This window comes from Ambystoma mexicanum, chromosome 8 (assembly GCF_040938575.1).
Source record: "Ambystoma mexicanum isolate Mex_15411 chromosome 8, UKY_AmexF1_1, whole genome shotgun sequence".
NCBI lineage: Eukaryota > Metazoa > Chordata > Amphibia > Caudata > Ambystomatidae > Ambystoma > Ambystoma mexicanum.
Window position 1 is genome coordinate 56,804,323 of NC_090929.1, and position 18,169 is coordinate 56,822,491.

Consider the following 18,169-nt stretch of genomic DNA (forward strand, 5'->3'; position numbering starts at 1 on the left):
TCCTAGGTAAGTATTCTTCCACAGCCCCACCCAAGTAACAAAATTGTCCCTTCAGTAAAATAGTCCCTCCTAAGCCTCATTTGGCTTGGGTCTTCATGCAGCATGGTCTGCATCAGGTGAGTATGCAGCATGGTCTGCATCAGGTAAGTGCACCAAACACTTTCCTTTATGAGCCTGGCGCCTATGGAGCCAGGACTGATGTCCAACATGAGCCTGGTGTCAAAGGCGCCAGGACAGAGTGCAAAGATCCCCTATAAGGGGCCGCTGGGCTTTTACCCGGGGCATGATGCCTGCTCCCGGGGGTGCTGGGCCTGGCCTGGTGCTCCGGGGGGTAGGCATCATGACAGCACTCCCCCCCAAGGCCCCTCCCAAGGTCGTTCCCTCTGGAGGTTTCGGTTTGTTTGGGAAATTCCGATGGAACCTTTTTACTAGCCGAGGTGCATGTACGTGGTCGCTGGGTTCCCAAGACCTTTCCTGACGCCCGTACCCCTTCCAATCAATTAGATAGAAAAGTTTTGATTTTGAGATCTTAGAATCCAAAATGTTCTTCACCTCGAATTCAGGCTCCCCATCTATCTGGATTGGTTCTGGTGGCTTTATTAATCTGGTTCCTGGTTGCACTGGTTTCAAAAGTGACACATGAAAAACGGGGTGAATCCGCATGTTAGCTGGTAGATCTAGCTTGACTGCCACTGGGTTAATTATAGCTTTGATCGAGTAAGGGCCTAAATACCTTGGATTAAAAGTCTGAGGTCCCTTGAGCGATAAGTGTTTGGTAGCCAACCATACTTGATCCCCTATTTGGTATGGAGGCGCCTCTCTTCGATGCAGATCCGCATTCTTTTTGTATTTCCCTTTCGCATATTGTAAGTGTGCAGTTGCATCCTTGAAGGCTTGAGTAATCGTAGAATGCAAATGGTCCACTGTGGGCATTTCAAGGCTCAAAGGTGAGTCCAAGTCTGAAGTACGAGGGTGATGTCCATATAGGGTATAAAAGGGGCTCTGACCAGTTCCAGAGTGTATCGAGTTATTGTATGCATATTCAGTCACCCATAAAATGTCCTTCCAATTACCCTCCGATTGGTGCAACATACATCGTAGATATTGTTCAAGGGTCTGGTTCGTTCTCTCCGTCTGACCATCGGTCTGTGGGTGGTGGCTGGTTGAGAGTCTTACGTCGATTTGTGCCAGTTGACAACACTTTTTCCAAAAATGAGAAATAAACTGGCTTCCCCGATCGGAGACTAGTATGGACGGGAATCCATGCAAACGGATGATATTTTCGAGGAATTCCTTGGCAAGAACAAAAGCTGAAGGTAATCCCTTCAAAGGAATAAAATGGGCCATCTTGGAAAATAAATCCACCACAACCAGAATAGTATTGTATCCATTTCAAGAGGGCAGGTCCGTGATAAAATCTAGTGACAAGGTGTGCCAAGGTGCTGGTGGAATGTCTAAGGGTTGAAGAAGACCGGCGGGTTTTGTTTTTTGACCTTTGTTTGGGCTCAAACTCCACAGGACATCACGAAAGATTTAATATCCTTTCGCCAGGAAGGCCACCAGAATTGTCGTTTAATTTTTTCCTCTGTTTTGCAATGCCAGGATGTCCTTCCATCAGAGTATCATGATGACGGGAAATAACCAGTTCTTGCAATTCCTTTTCTGGCAAAAATAAGCGTCCTTGGAAGTAAGGTAAGCCATCGTTGACTGAAAAGTAAGACCCCCTTTTGATCCAATCCTGCAAGGCTGAAGAGTCCAGGAATTGTTTTACCCGTGCTTGAATGTCTTCAAGGGTTTGTAAAGTGGTTATCCCCAAAATTCTTTGTTCAGGAATTATCGGCACATGTTCTGAGTTTGTGTCCATTTCTTCCATTACAATTCGAGATAGCGCGTCCGCTTTGCCATTCTTACAGCTGGGACGGTAAGTGATTACAAAATCTAACTCAGCAAAGAACAAAGCCCATCGGAGCTGTCGTGAAGACTGAGCCTTGGCAGTTTTTAAATATTGTAAATTTCAGTGATCAGTGATCACGGTGATGGTATGCCTGGCGCCAAGAAGATAATGCCGCCAAGCCTTAAAGGCGGACTTAATGGCTAATAATTCCTTATCAGTGATTGCATAATTTATCTCCGGCGGCGAGAACTTTCTGGACCAAAATGCTACGGGGTGCAGTTGGTTGGTTTTGGGGTCTCTCTGAGACAGGACAGCTCCCATGGCTAAACTGGACGCGTCGGTTTCGACTATATATGGGAGATCAGGACGCGGGTGTTTCAAAATAGGTGCAGACGTAAATTTAGCTTTCAATTCCTGAAAGGCCTGTTCAGCTTCCTCGGTCCATTCAAAACGTTTATTTTTCCACAAGAGTGCAGTGATGGATTGCACCACACGTGAAAATTCCGGGATAAACCTGCGATAAAAATTGGCAAAACCAAGCATGCTTTGGACACCTTTCACCAAACTAGGTGATGGCCATTTGAGGATGGCATCCACTTTCCGTGAGTCCATTCGGACCCCTTTAGGTGTCAGGATGAATCCAAGAAACTCAACCTCGGTGGTATGGAAAACGCATTTTTCCAGCTTTGCAAACAGTTTGTGCTGGCGCAATTTCTCTAGGACGGCCCTGACATGTTTTCTGTGATCTGATTCCGAAGAGGAGTACACCAGAATGTCATCGATATACACGACAACACAGACATCGATGAGTTCCCGAAGGACATCGTTCATGAAGAATTGGAAGGCAGGAGGCGCGTTGCACAACCCGAAAGGCATCACCTGGTATTCGAATAGTCCATATTTTGTACGGAAGGCCGTTTTCCATTCGTCGCCTTCTTTTACTCGTACCAGATGATAAGCCCCCCGGTGATCTAACTTGGTGTATACGCAAGCGTCCTTCACCTGGTCAAGGAGTTCAGGGATCAAAGGCAGAGGGTAACGATTTTTAACAGTTATCTGGTTCAATGTGCGGGAATCGATACAAGTTCTAAGGTCGCCTCCTTTTTTTGGCACGAAGAACAAAGCCGAGGATGCCGGAGACTTTGACGGGCGAATGAAACCATTGGCTAGGTATTGATCTAAATATTGTCTCAAATGCAGATTCTCCGGTTCAGTAAGGGCATAAATCCTGCTACAAGGGGGTTGTGCACCGGGCACCAGATCGATTTGGCAATTGTACGATCTGTGAGGAGGTAACATGTTGGCCTGTTCCTTTTGGAAGACGTCCTGAAAGTCTTGGTATTCCGGAGGTAGTTGCATGGAGACAGAGGTTACTGATGCTAGACTGATCTTCAGATTTTCTGGATAGCAGGTTTGTGCACAATCCGGGAAGGTTATTCTCTTCGCTCGCCAATCAATTTGAGGATTATGTGTCTCTAACCAAGGGATTCCGAGAATAACCTGAAACTGTGGAGCCTTGATTACATCAAACACAACTGCCTCCCGATGGCCGTCCGGACCTACAAGTGTCACATCAGCTGTGCAATGTGTTAACGGTCCAGAGGCAATTTCGGTTCCATCAACTGTGGTGATGACATCTTTGCTGGTTTTAGGACGCAGAGGGAGGTTAATCCTGGAGACCAATTCATGATCCACATAGTTTCCTATAGCCCCACTATCGATGTATGCCTTTATTGCATGCAACCGCTTAGGCTGTTCCGGATCTACGAGGACCATTGGCACAATGAAATGTGAGGTCTGAGAGTTAGTTTTCAAGCTCGGCAAGCGGACCCCTATGCTTGTCGGGCGTGGTCGTTTCCCGATACAGAGTTTTCATGGATTTTATCAGCGGCTCCTACCACCTTCTTGGGCGGCTTTGCCGGGCAATCTCGTAGAAAGTGTCCAGAGGACCCACAATAAAGACATAATTGCATCTGCCGTGTTCTTTCACGTTCCTTTTGAGTTAGAGGTCCTTTAACCCCTCCGATTTGCATTGGCTCAGAGGCTTCAGCCCCCTTGAGGTTAGCGTGGGTCTTGACCAACACCCGGGTCTCAAACTTGGACCGATCTGCTTTTCTGTTTTGCAGTCTGTGATCCAATTGGACCACTAAGTCTATATATTCTGAGCATTCTTGGGGCGGATTTACAACTTGGGCTAGGACATCTTTAAGTTCTCCGCGTAGACCTCGATAAAATAACGTGATTCTTTTATCCTCTGGCCACCCAGTTTCCACAATTAGTCTATTAAAGGTTGCAATGTAGGATAGGAGGTCTTGATTGCCCTGTTGCAGAGATAGAAGTTCGTCATCCAGAGCCTGCCCCTGGGAGTGACGAGCAAATAACCTTTCCATGCTTGCTTGAAATCCTTGAAAATCACGAAGAATCGGGTCATCTTGAGTTACCAGTGGAACTGACCAATCGGCAGCACTGCCGCTGAGATATGACAATACAAAGGCTACCTTGGTCTGGTCATTAGGGAAGGCCCCAGGTCTGCATAGGAAATGCAAACGACACTGATTCATGAATACGGCGAATCGTTTGGGGTCCCCAGCAAAGCGTTCGGGTGGGGCCAGTGGCATGTTTCCAGGTAGATTAATCTGCACTGGGTTACTGGAAAGCACAGCAGCGGGGTTCCCCCCGGAACCGGGTAAAGGAGTTTGTCCAGCTTGACCTTGCAAAAGCTGTCTAGCCAGGTCATCAGCTCTTTCCTTTGTTACAATCACTTCCCTCCTGAGAGCATTAGTCTCTTGACGAGCGGCGTGTACTTCGGCCCGTAATTCCCCCAGTAGTTGGGCCAACTGGTCAGTCTCAGAAGTTTCCATAGCGCCTGGGTGGGAATTTGTAGGAAGGCTTCGCGTTCTGTAACGCTCACCTGGCTCCCACGGAGGCGCTGGTCTAGTCTGGGTTGCTGTGGCCTCTTCAAGCATGATGCGCAGAACTCGGACCACCGATTGAACAGGACCCCCAAATCTTGCTTGTCTGGCCCGTAGGAATATCCTTCTGCAGATGAGAAAGGGGATTAACTGTCTGCAGAATAGTGTGCTTGCTCCCCCCTTTCCCCCTTTGTTCTTCTCTGACTTCCTCCAAAACCCCCGGTTTAAGCTCACCTTATGGTTTGGAAGGATGAACTCTCCATCCTGCTTCTGGTGCAGGGGCGCGCGTTCGTCCAGTTACTTCACTGGATTTCAGAATGGCGCTGGCAATATCCACTTGACTTTTCTGAGCGATACGCCGTAATTATGAAGATTCAAAAGTTCAAGTGTGAGCCTCTTTTTATGTTGTCTTCCTAACCTGTGATCTGTGCTTTATTTCAGGTGCAGAACGAAGGCGATGCATTGAGGGGTTAAATTGCCGATGGTAAAATCAGGTGAGTTAGTGATGAGGGCGACCCCTCTAAATGTCTGTATAATTCCCCAGTAATGTCTTTTGTCCTTTCCCCATAGGGGCCGGGGTGCGGTACCTGCCAACGAAGCGGTGCCGACCCGAAATGTGGAATGGTTCACCAAGAAAAGCCGGTAAGTATTATGGCTGAAAATTCGCCTTTCCTCCTGTGTTCCCTCTGCTCACCTTTTGTCTCTTCTGCTCTCCCCTAGGTGCAGATATGTGGCGACCGGTCCGGACAGCCGCGATGGAGCTGGGAGATGTCTCGAGGACAGGTGAGTGAAGCACGGTGCTGCAGCGAGCAACGCGATGCTTTTAAATGGAAGTCTTTCTTCAAGAATGCTGGCGTGAAGATTCCGGATGCAGGTAAGAAGTTTGAATAAGTTCTTGGTTTTCACCTTTCTCTTCTCTTCTTTCCTTACAGGTGTTCGAGGTTCGAGGCGGGCGTGGCTGGAGTACAGGTGCAGGAGCAGACACGGTGAGCGTTCAGCTGCTGGGATGCAGAACAACGCGAAGCACGTGCGGCTGTCCGGGCGTGGCTTAAATAGCCTTGGAAGAAGTCCTAGGTAAGTATTCTTCCACAGCCCCACCCAAGTAACAAAATAGTCCCTTCAGTAAAATAGTCCCTCCTAAGCCTCATTTGGCTTGGGTCTTCATGCAGCATGGTCTGCATCAGGTGAGTATGCAGCATGGTCTGCATCAGGTAAGTGCACCAAACACTTTCCTTTATGAGCCTGGCCCTATAAGGGGCCGCTGGGCTTTTACCCGGGGGCATGATGCCTGCTCCCGGGGGTGCTGGGCCTGGCCTGGTGCTCCGGGGGTAGGCTTCATGACAGATATGTCCATCGTCATCCCGAGTTCAAAGGAACTTAATAAAGAGGGGTGTTGAACATGACTTTGCTGATTGTATGATATGCATTTTGTATATATGTAACTGATGTACGTAATTCGCTCTCTTGCGTCCCTCGAGGTCTAGGAAACTCATGTTGCGGGGCGTGAGATCAGAATTGGCCAATTGATACTATCTTTTGCTTGCAATAAACCCTAGCATTGGGAATTTGAACCTCGTGTCTGGCGCATCTTTTCGTGTATGGTTATTGCCTTGTTTCCATAGCACGAGGGACCCCTAGGGGCCCCTTTCAAGAGAGTAAGTGTAGATCTCTTTCTTCGGCAGGAGCCTCCCTCTGGAACGGCCACCCTACCCCTCTCAGACTTGAGCCAGATCTACTTAAGTTCTGAAAACTTCTCAAGACTTTTCTTTTCTCCTCCTCCTTCCCTCTCCCCCTCCCTTGCTAAACATCCCCCTGCCAAAGTGACTGGAACCTGGTCCCTTATGAGTCTTGCGGGGGCCAGGCCCTCCTTGTCCAGTCTACCCCAGCACCACTTAACAAGCACTTGCCCTCGGGCACCCTTTCCTGACTAGCCTGAATCTGGTCCACCCCTTCCTCTCACTAGTTTACCCTTACCCCTTGCTCCCCTGCAACTTGCCTTCTTGGACTACCCTCAGCACTTGCACAGCCCCTGGACCACGCCTTCCCGCACTTCTCCCCTCCCCACTTTTCCTTATCGCAGCTCTTCTGCCCTGACCTGCCCGCCCCTATCCCCCTGCACTTATTGTGACTGCACTTGCATGGTCTGAATGTCACATGGCCTAGAAGGACAGTTTATTGTTTATTGTTATTGTTGTTTTTCTCCCCTCCCCTCGTCCCCTTTTTGCCTTGTGGCTCCTTGTGTTTAGGCGCCTTACAAATGTCCAATAAAATAAATAAAATAAAATAAACATACTATGTGTGCCTGTATCACTGCCCACCACCTTTCCCCCAGCTCTTTATGTATGTCTGTGGGGAGACCCCTAGAGAAAATGTGATGAGAAATTGTGATATTCTAATCCTGTAGTTGTCCTGTTTCTAAGCACCACATCTCCTGTATTTGTTGAATGTACTGTGCAGGGTTCTCTTCTGGTCTCATGGAACGAGCTAAAATAGATTGCATGTCAGACGTGGCTGGGCATAACTCCCTTAGTGCCCTCCATACATGTGATTGACAGCTATTGAACAGTGCCCCATCATGTAAATTGCTGCTCAGCATTACCCCTGTATATCTTGCATTCAGCCAAAGGGCATCCATCTGTTTTCCCAATAAAGAGTTCAACAGGTTCTTCATGTCTCCTACAGCTAGAGTGGTCCCTGTGGTTCTTTTCTCTAGAGCATAAATCCAATTGCCAGATCCTGAAGTGAGTGATGGAAAGCTATTTATTAAATTCGCCATATCCATATTTGGCCAGGGAACATACTGAGCTACTCCTCTGCCTTTTGTAACAATGGAAACTGAATCCACTGCTTCTGGTGTTGCTCCATTTTACATTCATTGCTTGTCACTACTGCCACTCTGCTGGGCAATTTTCTAAGCCTCCTCCTATACGGCATCACACCCGTGTAGACAGAAGATCGCCCATCGCCCTCAAGCTTGTCATCTGTCTTTTCCTAGCAATATACTGAGTCCTTGTCTGCAACCTGTTCCTCCTCCACTGTCTCTAGGAGTGGTAGAGATGGTTCATCAATTGGTTTACTATCAATCTTCAACAATATCTGTCCTGATGTGCACTGATCAGTTGGTATTGTCGTGCCCCGCTGTTCCTCTTTCTCCCATGCTGCTCTAATGAGCTCCTTCTCTGCCTCTCTAAGGGCAAGCTCTATTTGACTTTGTGCATCCTTCCCTATTTCAGATAATACTGTGTTACTAAGGGCACTTGTCTGTAGCTTACAGGGGGATGTTGTATTGTATTGTATTGTATTGTATTTGTCATTTATATAGCTAACTTTCCCCATTTGTATGGCCTCCATGCACTTTGTGGCTGGAACGCCCTCTGGGATCATAGTCCATGTGTGGGAGATTCTAAGAGTTAATCTATAAAATGTGTGTGCATTTTTGCAGATTAGGACTTAGGTGGTCTGGCTAAGCTCCAGTAAGCAGCCCAAAGGTCAGGCACATGATCAGGTGCTGTTGGTAGTTTAGGATAGAGTGCTAGTGGCAGAGAATCGATGTGTGCCCAGTTAGACTGGATTTTTTCATAGCTTGTCGCTGTAGATGGCAGAGGTGATGAGGTACGTCAGAGGTTTTGTGAAGACATCATGAAGCAGATACAGACAACAGATGAAAGTTTGGTCAATAAACATTTATTAACTCAAAAGGCAGGGTGCTATGGTGGGATTTCCCTACCTAAAGAAAACAAAGGATAGTCTGTGTCAGGAATTCCAAAGCAAATGTCTGTGTGCAAAACCTATACTTGCCCTCACATATAATATATATTTTTTTTATTGTGTTACAGTTCTAATTATTAAACTTTACACAAATACAGATAAAAATATGTCACTATTTAGAGAATAAACAAAAAGAAGAGGGAAAAAAAAAAAAAGAAGAATAAAAAAAAAACATTCTTATAGAAATATACATGATCAACCTATCACTCAACATTAATAGTCTCTTAAAATCAATTTCTAATAAAGTATAAGGAGTTGTAATCAGAGAGGATTTTGTATAATCTTAAATCTCGTTGCTTCAATTCACAATAGTCTCCACTTAGCTATAGCAACTCTTATTAGCTATGCTACAACTTTATACCCAATCTTGCTTCCACACTCAGCCAGATTGTATACAATGCTGTCAGTAATCGCATACTGTTAGAATGTACACAATGATGCCAGAATAGATCTTCTTTGATGTAGTTAATATCATGGGCAAATGGTCCTAGCAAAATGGAGATTGTTATATTCATTTCAGGGCAGTCAGTTAGGAGATGTTTTGCCGTTTCCTGCTGGTCTTTATTTTTACATAATCGACATGTGCGCAGTTCAGCGGCTATCTTATCTTTGCGCCCAGTATTCATGAACGTTGGTAATTGTTCTAATCTAAGTAATAAAATAAATCGTCTAAGCCTGAGAGATGGACAAATGTTCAGATAGCTCTGAGGTTTCTTAAATTCATAGAGTCTATATTGGACGAATTTATAGGTTTTTAGGTTCCTTAGATGTTCAAAATTCTCCAACCAGTCCCAGAGTTCAATACGCTTCTTAAGGGCCCTAAAAGCTTCCTCTGTACAGGGTCCTTCTCGAGTTTGCCAACCTATTTCCGCATAAAGTCTGGACATCTGATGTATTGTAGCACAAGATGATTTATCCCTGGCCATTTCTTGGTAGACAGCTGTTAGGAGCCCATTCCCTGCATCACGGGTCATCCTTAAATAAATCATGGCCCGCTTCTTCAGAACAGTTGCTTTTAGTGAGATCAGACCAAATTCCAGTCTGATAATGGCCATCGGTATTCATGGGGGGAGGCCTAAAACCGCACGCCAGAATTTACCTTCAATTACCTGAAGCCAATTTAATTCTATGTCAAGAAGTGCTTCCAGCCCATAGATTATGGCAGGAGAAAAGGCTTGTAGGTATAGTTGGCGTGTTCCCCAAAGGGTGAAACCACCCTGCTGGGCCGTGAACTTATGGAATAGGGCAGTCAATTGTGCCGCTCTGATGTTGCGCGATTGTTTGCATAACGCATAGTCTCCAAAAGTTTCAAAATCAATCCCCAGATATCGATAGTGGGGGACATATGAAATATTTTCCAGGCCTACTGTTAATTGTACCCGCGATATCTTCTTTTTGGTAAAGCGCATAAGCTTAGTTTTTCCTAGGTTAATACTAAGGCCATTGGCTTCTGCATAGTCCCACAATGCAACCGCTGATCTGCGGATCCCACTGATGGTATAATCAAGGATAACCAAATCGTCTGCATATGCTAATACGGGACAGGTAGATTTACCTATTTTTGGTGGGCAATTGTTTGCTGCAGCTATTGCCATCGGTATATCATAGACGTATAAATTATAGATTAGGGGAGCGGTGACACAGCCTTGTTTTACTCCCCTATTTTGGGATACATTCTTAGTCGTGCGACCATCTTGATCAAGTCTCAATCTAGCAAAATTATTTTGATGGAGGAGTCTAAGATAGTATACTAGTCCTTCCGGGCATCCCATTACCTGCAATTTCTTCCATAGCCGGCTTCTAGGAATCGAATCAAAAGCTGCTGTAAAGTCTATGTATAGAGCATATAATGGTGTTGCCCCCGGTTTGAGAGCTCTCGATCTAAGAATGTCCATGACCATGATATTATAGGAAGTAGAGTAGCCCATCAAGCATAGAAAGCAACCTATAGTTACTGGGGTCAAGTCTACTTCCCTTCTTATATACAGGGATTAATATCGCCTGTTGCCAGGAAAGGGGGATTTTACCAGTGTTTAAGACTTTCTTAAATAATATAGCTAATAATCTTGCCCAGAACTCTGGGTGAGCTTTTATAACAATATTAGCTAAGACATTGGGACCTGGCGCTCGAGAAGATTTTATCTCTCCAATTTTATTCAGAATAGTTTCAAATGAAACTATAATCGGGGCAATTGTCGGGGGGCTACTTAACAGGCTACTGTTATCATCTTTCAAGTTTCGGTTTTCTAGGAATTTTTCCCAAACCCCAGCCTCAATAGGATAAGTTAGAGCTCCCTTTTGAGTTCCGCTTGCCTCACTTAAAAGAGACCATATTTTACGTGTCTTACCTTCACAAATGGTCTTTACTAGTCTTTGCCAGGAGAGTAGCTTATCCGCCCTTCTCTTTGCCTTAATAGCTGACCTGTATCTATTTTTGATTTCCCTTATCTTTACAAAGCAGTTCTCACCAGGTAAATAAGCTCGTTTAACCCAGCGGAGTTCTGCTCGAAGGGTCCGTTTCATGTCTCTGATGATTTTATCATAAGGTACTTTTTTACCCGACTGACTTATCATTGCTCCTATTTGCACCGATGCATGCGTACCCACAAAAGCATGAATCCAATTCTCAATGGCCTCAATACTCATTGCACTGAAATTGGGGCCTTTGTGAAATTCAAGTGCCCCCACAGCCTCGGCTGCAAGTGCTATATTATTATCTGACCAGGAGATCCTGTTGCCTGACGTGCTAATTTTCACCACCCCTAGGTTACCACGTAGTTGTTGTTCTCTACTACTACTGATTACACAATTCAGGACAGCATGATCACTCCACGCATTAGAATTAACAATCATATCTTCCACTAAATGAAGAATCTTGGGGCAGACAAATATGTAGTCCAACGTGCTGTGGGCTTTACCATTTGTCCATGTTTGATGGCCCGGGTGGTCACTCATCGTTCTACCATTCAACATTGTCAGATCCCAGGACTCAAACAAATATTCCCAAGCTTCCCCTTCCACCCCTTTTTTTATTATGGACCATCTCACTCCGATCTTTCAATTTCACATTTCCCGTTTTACTCTCCCGTCCCTTCATGTGACAGTTAAAATCCCCAGCAATAATAATCCCTGCGCCAGCAGATGATGTCAGCCATGTGGCCAATATGTCATGAAGGGAATCTTGTAATTGTACACTTAAGGTTGCCCCAGGGGGGTTATAAAGATTTATCAACAGAATTTTGTCCAAGGGGTCCTTGCTGTTCAAAGTTATTTCTACTGCCATCAAGTTACTTTCAAGATTAGAGTCAATCTTTCTTGAAACCAGAGCATTAGTCACCCCTATCGCCATACCACCATACGGTCTGCCTTTTTCACCCCTTCTGGCGGGTGAGTGGTGGAGTACAAAGCCGTCTAAAAGTAAGGGATCGGTGGCCCACGTGCTTCTCCAATAGCTTTGTTGACCCTTCAGGTGACAAAAGATGCGCGAAGCCCCGACAATTCCATGATAGAATCAGTAGGTCTCATGGTCTGGATAAGATCTCGGGAAGTGCGTCTGCTAGCCATTTAAGCACTTGTTTAACATCAGATGCTTCCACCCTTTTGTCCATCGGAAGATTTAGAGGAGTCATTATTGCTGAAGAAATCACTGTCTCTTCCTCGATACTATTCAGGTCTATTTCGTTTATATCAGCGTCCACTTCAACATCCACTGTTTTTAGTTCCACTTTAAAGCTTCTGAGCAGCTCAGCCGTTGCTATGAACTTACAGTGTAATGCTGAAACGTAGTTATTAGGACCTTTCAGAGGTTCCACAAATTGGAAGTCTTCTGATTTAAGTACCCGTAGTTGTGGAACAGAGTAGAGTCTTGTCAGAAGCTCAGAGCGCGATAGCCACTTCGTATTTTTGCTTTGGTATAAATTCTTAATCAAGCATATTCGGCTTCCTTTCTTCGTAGTTTTATTATCCATAGTGACTTCATCCTCTTTGTCTTCTAATACTTCGTGCACTGTTGGTTCACTTAGCACCGTTTCTACAGTTATATGGGCTATCTCAACCTCCCCTGGGTCTTCCTCCTCCTCGGCTTCCAGTTCCTCCGTTTGTTCAGGTAGAAGCCAGCTGGTCAGGCAACCCTCACCGGCTGCTTTCCTTATTTTTGCTCTGGCTAATTTTTTCCTGCTCTTCTTGGATGGCAGAGTTAATGATTTCTGCACTGCCTTTGACGTAGACTTCGCACCAGACTTTTTCGGCTTTCCCGCTTTTCTGGCCAGCCTCTTCTGTTTTTTAGAGAAGAATGGATTAGGGCTATTTGCCTCTTCGTCAATTTACAGGCTCTGCTGCCCTCCAATTACATCAGCAATATGAATAGCGTCAGACAGATTTATTTCTGCTTCGTCAGAATTCCTTCCTCTCTCTTTTTCCATCATTGTTAGGGACTCAGTATTGGCTAGGATACGCCCCGACATCTTCAGCAAGATTTTTAATGCAAATTGCAGCGATACCACAGATGACTGAATCTCCGCGATTTCCACTGCTCCTGGGTAAGACTTATCCATTTGGTCAGTTTCAACATCCGGGTCATCCTCAATAGAGACCATCGCAAGGTTCTGTGAAATGGACAGTCTCTCCTGTCCCCCAACCACTAGCCGTTCCTCAGAGATCATTGATCTCGATCTATTTACCTGCACCTTGACGGTATCGGTCGGCCTTAGAACAGGTAATGGTGTCATAGATCTTTGAATGTTGAGACATAAGTCCAATAATTAATTATTGTCAATGTCATCAAAATTAGACACACTCAATAGGTCGTTGTCATGCTGGTCCTGCGGATCTTCCTCAATCACAGTGGAATTAATTTCACATGGATGATTGACAGGAAAAAATTTAGTAATAGCATCTTGGCTAGCTGGTTGAGCCTTTCTTGGCTTACGCTTACCCATAGGGACCTCTTCGTTCAGAATATTCACTGGTGTTATTACAGCCTTAGACTTCCTAAGGTTGTATGTGGTGTGATTCCGCTCACTTCCTGGTTGCATTTAAGCCAAGACTGGAATAGATAGCTCGCACTCAGAAAATAGATTTAATCTCTCGGCTTATTGGCTCCTGCTGGCACTGATGCACCACGGACTAAGGTCCAACTAGTGTCTCTTTTTTTTTTTTATCATTATCCTTTACCCCCCAACCCCTTGTCAAGCTCAACGGTTCAGAGGGCACAATCTTCCCGAGTTGTTACACTCCCTTCTTAGTCCGATGACCGTCTGGGAGCCATCTGAAGGGCCAAAAATGGAAGACGGGGTAGAGGGGGGGGGGAGGGCAGCGAGGGGCAAGGCAAAAAAAGCGTAATGCACACTCCACCACTACCTCAGTGGAATAAATTCACAATAAGTTCACCGCCACAGCCACGGTATACAGCTATAGTTACCTTCACTGTTAGTCCTCCGGCAATCCACCGCCCCGCAAGGCACAATGCTCACGGGCTTAGTGGGCCGGCAGGAACATACGTTGGTGTGGGTGTAATGTCACAGGCGGCAGCAATCGATCCTGTCTTGGGCTGCCTTAACCTGGCACGCTATGGACAGGAACTACAGGATCCGCGGAGGGCCCCAGTCAGAGCAGTCTCACTCCCCTCTGCTGCCTACTAGGATCCTCCACACATTTTCTTCGCGTTTTCCACTCCCGTCTTCCTCCTCCTCGGGCTTCCACGGTCTTCCGCGGGTTAGAGGAAAGGACCTAGCAGCGTGCGCAACGTGAAGTCAAGCCGCACTGTGTCACGAACCGGCGTCTTCGCAAAGAGTCTCACACGCCACACAGCCGCTTCCGACTTCAAACTTCAGTTAAAGGAAAGTGCTTGCTTCACCGTTTTTCTCATGCGCTTATAATGATATACATGTGTAGGGACGTCAGCATCAAAATAAATAGTGTCCAAGTAAAAGTTCAGAGCTTCTTCCAGCTCTTGGCTTGTAAACAGCTTTCCCTTCCTCAAGTTCAAGATAGTTCACATGCACTGGGGTTCCCTTTCCCAAGAATTCAGGTCTTTCAGCTTTCCAAAAACAACACAATTCCTTCGGACACCTCCTATCTCTTCAGAGTTGGTTACCTTTCACCAATTCATCTGTACACTTCAGTTCTTGGACTTCAAATCAGACAACAGCTCTTTGCTATGCAAACACAAGCTTCTTTGTGGGTGCTTTCAGTGGCTTTTTTCATACAGGGGTGAGCTCTGTCTAGGCGCAGTTGTCGAACCACACGGTCCACCCATTACAGTTCACGCTACCGGCACACCTTAATTGCTTCCTTTTCACCAAGTCGTTGCCACTGCTTCAGCCTGACAGTGGTGCTTGATTCATTCTGCACTTGTTGCACTTTCATATAATCTCCTGGCTTTTGCCCATGCTTGTTTTCTCATATCATACAGTTCCTTAAATCCTCGTGGCTCTTGCCAATGCGTGCTCGCCAATGCTTCTCGTGGCTCTTGTTAATGCTTGTTTTCTCATATCATACAGTTCCTTAAATCCTCATGGTTCTTGCCAATGCGTGCTCACCAATGCTTCTCGTGGATCTTGTTAATGCTTCTTTTCTCATATCATACAGTTCCTTATATCCTCATGGCTATTGCCAATGCATGCTCACCAATGCTTCTCGTGGCTCTTGTTAATGCTTCTTTTCTCATATCATACAGTTCCTTATATCCTCATGGCTATTGCCAATGCATGCTCACCAATGCTTCTCGTGGCTCTTGCAAATGCTTGCTTTCTCATATCACACAGTTCCTTAAATTCTCTTGGTTCTCGCCAAAGCGTGCTGACCAATGCTTCTCATGGATCTTGCTAATATTGGTTCTCATATCACACAGCTCCTTGTATCTGGAAGGTTCAAAAACGTGCTTTCACCCAGATCCGTATTCAAAAGTGCTTATTCTCATTTTCATTTGGATTGGCATTCAAAATGTACTGGCTTTCAGTCAATTCGGTATGCATTATTAGCTTTGGGTGCTCCCCTGCCATCCCAGTGTCCCCCTTGCTTGTTTGACTCAACGGTCGGAGCTTAGGCATTCCTGCAAGGCCTCCTGCCGCTACAAGCTCCCACTTTCTCATGCAGTGCTTCGTTCAGTCTCTCAGCAGCTCTCTCTGGCTTTGCTCACCCAGCAATGGTCCTCCTGAAACTCGGGCCTCCTGCGATCGCTTCGCATGTTGCCTTTTGGTAGCCCGCCACCGGCCTCCAGCATCTTTTAGCTTTGCTTCCCTCTGCAACCTCCAAAGGTTTTTGAGCACTCTGCTTGCCATGCCACCTTCCCGGAGAGATCTGCTCTCGCCCAGCATTCCGCATCCCTGCTTCCACAGCAGACTCCATCTTCACAGTACTTCCTGCTTTTAAAATTCGTGCCAGGTTGATTGGTTCAAAATGAACTAGACCACTGACTGTTGAAACAGGAGTCCTGCATTACTCTTGCTGGCCTCCTCTTCATCCCAGTTCACAACTGATATCTGTATGTGTGTGTGTGTGTGTGTGTGTGTGTGTGTGTGTGTGTGTTAATAAAGTGAGGATGCGTTTCTCTAGGTGGTCTCTTCTTTGTCTCACTAGCAAACTGGTGTTTCTTGGGGAATGTTGTAGGGGAAAAATAGGGAAAGGTTTGTCAATATTTAAAGGCTTGAGGGCCTGAAGACTCTGTGAAAGGGAAATGGGGGATCCTCATCCCCATGTCGCCTTCACCCAGGTGATCCCCCCCACGTATCCACCCCCAGGGTCAGGATCCAACAGCGATGGCCTTTCCCTGTCCACCCGAGAGGAGGATATAAGGGGGAAAGAAGTGAGGACGCCCTCAGGTTTCTTACAGTTTCATTGTGGACGGTCATGCGATCTGCTAAATCCAAAATGCATAGTCCTAGCTGCATTCTTGAGTGCATGGATGGGTGTCCGTGCCCACAGCCTGTGTCCACAGACGTGGTGCAAGGTATACATACCTTAAACTAGGATGGAGTTCATCTTCAATGTAGTTTTTCTAGGTCCAACGGGATTGGCAGATCTCGCCTGCTGAGGTCTCCCTAGATTGAGACCCTGAGCAGTGGGAGAGGGGCCCATAGGGACGGGGGAGTGATGTATGTTGGCGAGACAGGTGGAGGGGGGGAATTTGTCAGGGTGTGCTGTCCTGGGTGGTACATGTAGAAACAGAAACACCTAGATTTGAGAGACCTGGATAGGCCGAGTCACGTCCAATGGGCATCACAACACTAAACATAGAATCACCTAGCTATGGGACACCTGGATAGAGGTAGATATGTCCAATTGGGGGCACACTAGTGAGTGCAGTAACGCCTAGATGTGGGACACCTGGATAGAGGGAGACACGTCTAATTGGCACCACAACAGTATATGTAGAATCACCTAGATTTGGAATACCCGGATAGAGGGAGAAACGCCTAAAATGAGGGCACAACAGTGAATGCAGTAGCACCTAGATTTGCGATACCTGGATAGCGGGTGGGTCGTCTAAATTGGAGGCACAACAGTAAATGCAGTAACACCTACATTTGAGATGCCTGGATAGAGGGAGCAACGCCTACAATGGGGGCACAACAGTAAATTCAGTAACACCTAAATTTGGGTTACCTGGATAGTGGGGGGATCGCCTAAAATGGAGCACAACAGTAAATGCAGGAACACCTAGATTTGGGATTTCTGGATACAGGGAGAAAAACCTAAAATGGGGGCACAGCAATAAATGCTGTAAGACCTAGATTTGGAACACCTGCATAAAGGGGGGATCACCTAAAATGGGGGAACAACAGTAAATGGAGTAACACCTATATTTGGGACACCTGGATAGAGGGGGGAACGCCTAAAATATATACAATATTAACAATTATCTAAACCAGGGAAGTTACAACGAACATCAATGGATGTATGCTCAGTCTCTCAGCAATCGTTACATAAAACATAGGGCCTCATTACGAGTGCGGCGGTAAGGGGTAAACAGTGCCGGTAAGTATGCCGGTGCTGTTAAGCCCTTAACGCCGCATTCTGAGGTCCCTTAGCGGGTCCCACTGAGGCTGGCTGGTAAAACCAGCCGTCCTTAGTGGGAGCCGCTAAGGGACTAGGGAGTTAATAACGGGCCCGCTCTATACGGGCCCGTTAATAGCTCCCTCCCCATTCCCATTGAACCCTATAGGGGCTCAAATGGGAATATGGAAGGGTATTTTGAATGGGAAAACCTACGGGGTCCTCCAAGGTTGGAATGACCCGGTAAGTCCCCATTCAGAGAACCCAGACCCGGACACGACTTTGGAGGCAGCCATGGTGCTAACAGCACCATAGATACCTCCAAACTCGTAATGACCCCCATAGTCTTTAGACCAAAAATACGTCAGAGGTGACGTCCTGCTACGTGGCAATAATGAAAAACCTATCAAGGGTTGGGATTGGCTAAGGGAAACATCTAAGTATACTTTTCTATAGGAGCTAGGATTGTGATTAGCTGTCCACTATCAGATAGACAACATATGCCGTCCTCTAAAACATGTCATCTTCAGAAACATTAGATACACAGTTTCTCATTGGTCTTCAAACTATAAGGTCCCTCATTTTATGGACTAATACAATT